General features: G+C 45.9%; 1 pseudogene; it reads left to right on the plus strand.

The window, feature by feature from the left end:
- Positions 1 to 1,047: 1,047 nt before the first annotated feature.
- Positions 1,048 to 5,530, plus strand: LOC125350901 (annotated as a pseudogene).
- The last annotated feature ends 1,969 nt before the right edge of the window (positions 5,531 to 7,499 follow it).

The raw sequence follows: 7,499 nt of genomic DNA on the forward strand, positions 1-7,499 counted from the left end.
ATATTTCTGTCACTTTAGCAAAACACCCTCAGGGGCACGCATTGGATGAGGCCTAGCAATTATTCCACCCCACTGCATTATTTGTTTCATGCACTGTTGAGTTACTGCTGATATTTAGAAGTTGTCTATTGTGCTTTTGGCAAATGGGAAAACAGGCAGAAAATGGAGAGCTTTTCTTCTTATTGGGTTAATTAGTCTTACCCAGCTCATTAAAGTGTCTAAGTCTAATTTCAAAACCCAAGTTAGCATCTCCCTCCTAGATTGCCCATGTGTTAATATTCTATAAATGGATCTTTTTAGTTTTTACCCTTAATATTTTTAATTTAAAAAGGGTAGAACAAATTGGCAGCCATTGAGGGCTAAGAAGTATTTGATGTGACATTATAAAGATGGTCACATAAGTGCAGGGCAGAGCTCACCTTGCCTGCTTCCTGACAGTCCCTGGGATTCTTATGGAGTGGGTGAGGTAAATGAGGTGTGCTGAAGAAGGTGTGCCTTCTGAGTGTGCTCAGCTCTGAGTAGGGCCTTATTGTCACAGTTTGAATATCTTCTTCAAAACCCTTGTGGAAACCATAGACATTGTTTAAGATTGGGTCTTAAAAAACCCGTGAACACACATACCTGCACATACCTGTGAGGATGTGCACACATGCCCCTCTCTGAGGAGTCACCTGGTCCATGCAGAAGCTTAGGGAGGGAGGCTCAGCCTTCTGTGTACAGGGCATTACAGGATTCTGTCAACACTGAAGTGGGGGATCTCACTTGTGAACCTCGAGGTGGCTGCTCCAGCATGAGGAAACCCTGTGTACCAGCAGGTGTGCAGGTCACGGCAGCTGGTCCTTCACCTGAGGCTATCAAAATCACCAAGCTGCACCAGCTGCCAAGGCCCTGGGAGGCTTAGAGACAGCATGGGACAGGACTGTGTTTGGGGCTCTTGCTCGGAGAAGATTCTGGTAGCCACACCAGGAGTGGAAGCAGAGTGTGTTGAGTAGTGCTGAGCCTCCAGGGTTGTGGGGAGCTGAGGCCTCACATCACTGTGAGGGTAGCATGAAGACAAGGCCACCCTGGCTCAGTGACCTGACTGGGCATGTTTGTTCCATGGGCACTGCCTGGAATCGCCTGGCCTGGGGCCACCTGCAAGGTACAGGGAGACAGGCAGTGTGGAGTCTGAAGGATGCGGCCTGTGGGTGAGGCTGGCTGTGAGTACCACAGTGGCAGAGAACAGGGTATGCAAAGTATCTGCCTGGTGCATGCAGGACAGCTGAGCTGGTTTCTGGTCTCTTCTCACTCTGATAGCCTGTAGTCTCCCTCCCAGACTCCTCCCTTGTGTGTGTATGTGTGTGTGTGCCTGTGTAAGTGTATGCACCCTTGTGTGCATGCCCTTGTGTGCATACATGTGAGTGCATGCATGCACCACTATTGGGCTTCAACTCAGAGTTTCAAGCTCTGGCTTGGCTTTCTTGCTCAAGGCTGGCGCTACCATTTGGGCCACACCTCCACTTCTGTTACTTTTGATGGTTAATTGGATAAGAATCTCGTGGACTTTTCTGCCTAGGCAGGCTTCCAACTACATTCCTCAGATCTCAACCTTATTACAGGTGTGAACCACCAGACTTTGGCCTGGCCCATCTTTGGAACTCAGAGTGTTTTAAAGTACTCATGCCACATTGTGTTTCATAGGCACAAAAATGAGGCCTGGGTTGGGGCACAGGGGGCACATGCTGTTTCTCTCCTGCTCTCCCAAGAGCTGATGTTGAGAGAAAGTTATCCTCTCTGCTGTTCCTGGTCACAGAGTAAGGGACATGGTGATTTAAAAATGTAGAAAACAGGGCTGAAAGTGGTGACCCACACTTTAACACCAGCTATTTCAAGGCTGAGATGGGAAGATCTCCATTCCAGGCCACTAGGGGCAAACGTGTCATGAGATCCCCATTTCAGTGTTAGCAGAATCCTGTGATACCATGTACACAGAAGGCTGCATGTAGCAGGAGCCTAGTCTAGGTAAAAATTTGAAACACTATCTGAAAAACAACTAAAGCAGGGGTTGGAGGTGTGACTCAGTTGGCAGAGCACCAGCCAACGAGCAAAGCATCAGGTACTGAGTTTGAGTCCTGGTCTCTCAACAACAATAGAAAAGAAAAATAACTAAAACCAAAAACAAAAGCTAAAAGCATGACTCAAGTGGTAGAGTTCCTGCTTTATGGGCATGAGGTCCTGAGTTCAAACTCTAGTACTGCCAAAAAATAAAAAAGTAAAACTTGGAACCATGAAGACAGGAGAGCTAACAGGGTGGTGGGAGAGGGCATCTTGCTCTTGGTGATGGCTGTGGAGTTGTAAAGCGGTCTCCACATGGAAACAGGGTCAGAACTTCAGTGTATATGTGTCAGTGTGCAGGTGAACATGGGTGTGTCTGTGACTAGGTATGTGAGTGTGTCACAGAGCTCACGCTCCTTCTCAACTTGTTTCCAGCAGAGTGTGTGTGTGTGTGTGTGTGTGTGTGTGTGTGTATTTGTAGGATGGGAGCCTGGCTGGCCAGTAAAGAAGAAATAGATTCTTTCCGTCTTTGTCTGGGTGGTCTCAACAGTACCTTGCCTGCTCCCACTTCTTGGTTATAAGCTTACTAATGACATTGGGACCTAAGAAAAAGAAACTTCAAATATGCTCTCTCTGATTTAAAATTAAGTTCTGTATTTTTTTTCCCTGAGCACATGGGAATTCACACTGTCATAAGTCTGTAATTTGTTTCTCCAAATTCATCTATTTTAAGAAATTAAGCAGGAGGAGCAGAGAGTGGAACATGAAAGTCTGTGGGGAAATGAAGATGCCCCCAGAGCAGTCAGGGTGGGAAGGGTGGGTGTGAGGGGAAGTGGTGTCACTTGAGACTGGCTTTCTGCCCATCAGCCCCATGTTCCCACAGGTATTGCTCAGCTGGGAAGGTCTGCCTGCTAGAGCCATGTGGAGGTTCTGGGAAAGCCAAGATGTGTCATGGCAATGACTAGAGTGCTTTTCCCACCTTTCCCAGTCCCTGGCCTATCTTGGCCATGGTAATGCAAAGCAGTAGCCTTGACCTTGAGACCCCAGCAAGTTAGAACTACACAGCCCTTTCCAGCCAGAGCTCTGCCAGAACTGACCAGGTTGGTTCTCAGGAGTCCCTGGTGAGCTGTGGGTTCTGAGCCTGAGCGGCAGCTCCCAGCCCTACCTGACTGCAGGCACAAGCTCTGTGAAGAAATGAGGGACACATGGTGTCCCCCGGGTGCAGGCAGGACACCCCATGAGGAACAACTTCCTAAGTGTGAGAAGCTGTTGGTTCTTGATAGCTCTGAAATTTTGTCCTGGAAATGGATACACTAATTCCAGTTACCCGAGGACCTTGTCCACTGAAAAGAACCAGAAGCCCGTAGTTCTAGCTATTCAGGAGGCTGAGATCTGAGGATCATTGTTTGAGGCCAGCCCAGGCAGGCAAATCTGTGAAACTCCTAAGTCCAATTAACTAAGGAAGAGGCAGAAATGGAGTGGTGGCCCAAGTGGTAGAGTGCCAGCCTTGAGCAAACACACACACACACACACACACACACACACACACACACACGCACACACACACACCCTACAACAATGATTAGCAGGAGCTGGGAAAGGAAGGGAGAGGGGATGCAGAAGGACTGGACAATGGATCAAAGTTACAGATAGGAGGATTCAATGAATATTGAGAGACTATTAGTTGGTAAGGTAAGATAGTTAGCAACAACATACTGTATATTTCAAAATTAGAAAACAGGACTGCTAATCTCTACACAAATGACAAATATTTGAGGTGGTAGATATGGTAATTATGAAATTCTGAATGCATTCAGTGTGTGCATGTGTTAGGACACTATCCCATACTCTTTAAATATATACAATTATTATGGGTCAGTTAAGAGTTGAATGCTAAGCTGTGTGCTGATAGCTCATACCTGTAATCTTAACTACTGAGATTTGAAGATTGTGGTTACAAATTAGCTCAGGAAGAACTGGAAGTAGAAGTGTTATGGTTCAAATGGCAGGGCATTAGCCTTGAGTGGTAAAGCTAAGGGGAAGTGCCTAGGCTCTGAGGTTTTGTTTCCATATTAATACAAGGAAAGAAAAAGCCATTTCTGTCTGCGGGATAAATGTCTCTTGTCTCAAGTTGTTAAAAGTCAGTTCTATTTTATTGGAATATAAGACGACTAGAAGAGATAATGGCTCAGGCCAAAGAGACAGATGTAGACAAAGAGACAGAGGTTTGATTCTTCTTTTAGTCTACCATTGGACATTAGCAAAAGCAGTAGCTAAGTCCCCTGTCATAATTCCACCTGATGTTTGATTGCTTCCTAAACTTAGAGTAGTTATGTTGTCAGCCAATCTGGCTTTACAAGACTCCAGGCTTAGGGATAAATTAGTACAAGAGAAGGGGACATAAAGTATATCCATGAAAAGAACAGGTGCTTCAGCCTAAAAGTAGAAGCACGATACACGAAAACCGGTCTCATGGACTTTCCTGCCCAGGCTGGCTTTGAACCACAATCCTCAGATTTCACCCACCATGAGCATCTTGGATAACAGCGACTCTGCAAGAAAGCAATGGACATTTAATTTCAGCAAGCAAAGGCCTGGAAAACCTGCAGGAAGCCACCTGGACCCAGAATCTATGTGGAGCAGACGGGGACAATGCAAGACAGCATTGCCCTGCTGCACGGATTCTAGATGCACACTCACCAGCTACTTCTGAGGCTGGCAACTCCGCAGGTTACTCTGAAACTTTGAGAAATAAAACCCCTGAATATTGTGGAGAAGAATAGAACTTCCAAAAGCAAGTGACGCCTGCTGGCGCAGCTACATGTTCTGGAAAGAACCTGCCTATGGACAGAGTTAAGGGAGGGAGCCATGTACAGCTGGACAGTCCGGCCCCGGCTGACCAGGAGGACTGGGAAGTGGTATCGAGACACTTTTCTTGGGGGGACATTGGCTTGGGTGGCAGTCTTGAGTCTTCTGGGTTAAACCTTAGTCAGGGAGTGGACTGTGCTAGCACGTGTGGAATCAAAAGGCCGGGAAACAGATGGGAAGGGCAGGTCTTTGGCACCTCAGCAAGTCAGTATTGGGTTCCAGGTTCATTACACTACAAGCACCCGTGCACAGTTCCTTGCTGTGACCAGAGACCATGAGATTCTTGGCAGATGGAAGGCTTACATTCCACTCCACGACCACAAGGATGGGTTCTGGTCTCATTCTCTCTTCCTGCAGGCAGATACAGTGGTGGAGTGGAAGTTTGTGCTGGTTGAGGAAGGGGAAGTTATGCGCTGGGAAGAATGCAGCAATAGACTCCTAGAAACTGGCCACCAGGATCAAGTGATCCACAGATGGTGGGGGGTTCCTTGAGTTAGCTGGCTGAGTACTGCAGAACTGCACCAGAATGTGGGAGAGGCTCCGCTGTGGTGCACACTTAATCACTTAAATTTAGCCATCAAGAGTTGCTTCCAGGTTGTTAGTGGCTTTTATCTAATGGGCATATATGGACGCACGCTTCCAGCCTGTGGACTTCTTTCCTTGTGGCGCTGACTGGTTGGTTTGTTCTGACAGTCCTGTCTTGTCTTTAGGGCTTGAACCTCTTAAGGAGTGATCTAGCCAAGCTTCCAGGGGTACTGCAGTCAGGAAGCATGGAGCTAACAGGCTATACAAGTACAAGCTTGAGTCTTTAGGGATCCTGGTTTAAGATCCAGGGAGAAAATAGAGACTCATTAAAAGAGCTGGTTTACTACATGGACATTAAAAAAAAGTTACAATTACTATTATCTGACCACTGGATGGGATTAGTAAGGCTCTGCGGCAATGCCCTGGGACTCAGTGTTTTTGCCTGGTTTTACTTGCAGTGTGGGAGTTAGCAGATGGCAGGTGCTTCTATCTTAGTGATCTGAGGCTGGTATGGAAACGGCTAAATCAGGGTGGGTCTCCAAGGCAGTCATTGGTGCAGCCCAAGAGGAAAGGAATCTGAATGGGAATGGGTTGTGGGCTGGATGAGTTGGACTGAAAGCTAGCTCTCTGAAGGCTAGAGGTGGAGTCCAGCGTGGCTCCAGGGAGGGACACCATCATTTCCCACGGGAGCTTTGGGACCATCTCTTCCCCTCACCCCCGCACCTACCAGATCTCCACAGATGGACTGTCCTATGGCCACGCTTGTCCATGTCACCCCCTTCCTTCTCCGTTCAAACCAGTTGCTAGAGCGTGGTGACAAAGTTATACAGAAGTACCTCCTTGCTCTGAGAAGAAATTTTTGAAGTGATATGTGAATAATAAAACCTGAGCTGTAGTCTTTAAAAAATAAAAAAATAAAAAATAAAAGTAGAAGCACCATTATAAAGCAGTGTACAAGAGGAAGCCAAAGTCAGAAGGTATTCAAACAAATAAATTGCATAGGGATCCTCTTCCTTTGGATAGTTCCATGAATATGGACTACTAAAAATGTTTGGAATCAGTGGAAGGAGTATTTTCTTGTTTATACTTTCATATAAGATCCTTACCAAGTGCATGAGTTCATACTAGAGGCATCTAGTAGAAGAGCTTTAGTGTCAGAACTAACATGGAACCCTTTCTTTACAACTTCACATTTAGTAAAGAACTGGCACAAGGGTGTGTGTGTGTGTGTGTGTGGGTGTGTGTGTGTGTGCTGGTACTGGGGCTTGAACTCACGGCCTTTCAGTCTCACTTGTTTTTTCCACTAAAGGTTGCTTCTCTATCATTTGAGCCACACTTCTACTTCATTTAACTTATTTTTTCCTCTCAAGGCAGACTCTCACTATATAGTACCAGTTAGCCTCAAACTTATGATCCTCCCAATTCAGCCTCTTAAGGGCTAGAACTACAGCCCCCACACCAGTTGATTCTATTTGGATTTGCACTATGTCCCCCCTGGTTTCCAAATAATTTAGTTTGAAGATATCACTGATTAATTACAGGTGTGAACCACCAGAGCCTAGCTAAGGAAATATTTTCCCTGCTGGTTATTTATTTATTATTAAATAATTGTACAAGGGGTTTGCAATTCCATAGTCAGGTTATGAGTATAATGCTTCTTGGTCAGTGTCACCCCTTCCTGCTCCCCTCCCTCATCTTCTCCTTCCATTCCTACCCTCAAGTTTATAGAGTTCATTATAAAAATATTGTAAAGGTGATGTACAGAGGGGTCAAATTTAGATGTCAGGTAATGAGTACATTTCTTTTTGAACAGTGTCACCCCCATCCTCATTTTCTTACATAGTTCCTTTTTTACATAATGTACATTGACTAGAATTGCTCCATTTGCTCACCCTTCCTCCCTCCATTCCTGTGCCCACTCTATGTCCACCCCCAAAACATATTTCTACTTCCTGGTATTTGTTTGGATAAACCATGCCTTAGTTGTTCAGAGGAGTTATGCCTTTGGACTCCTCCCCTAAGTATAGCCTCCCTTAATCAGCTTGTTTGTGTGTAAATGCATTGAGCCTACT

This window comes from Perognathus longimembris, chromosome 4 (genome assembly GCF_023159225.1).
Source record: "Perognathus longimembris pacificus isolate PPM17 chromosome 4, ASM2315922v1, whole genome shotgun sequence".
In the NCBI taxonomy this organism is placed as follows: domain Eukaryota; kingdom Metazoa; phylum Chordata; class Mammalia; order Rodentia; family Heteromyidae; genus Perognathus; species Perognathus longimembris.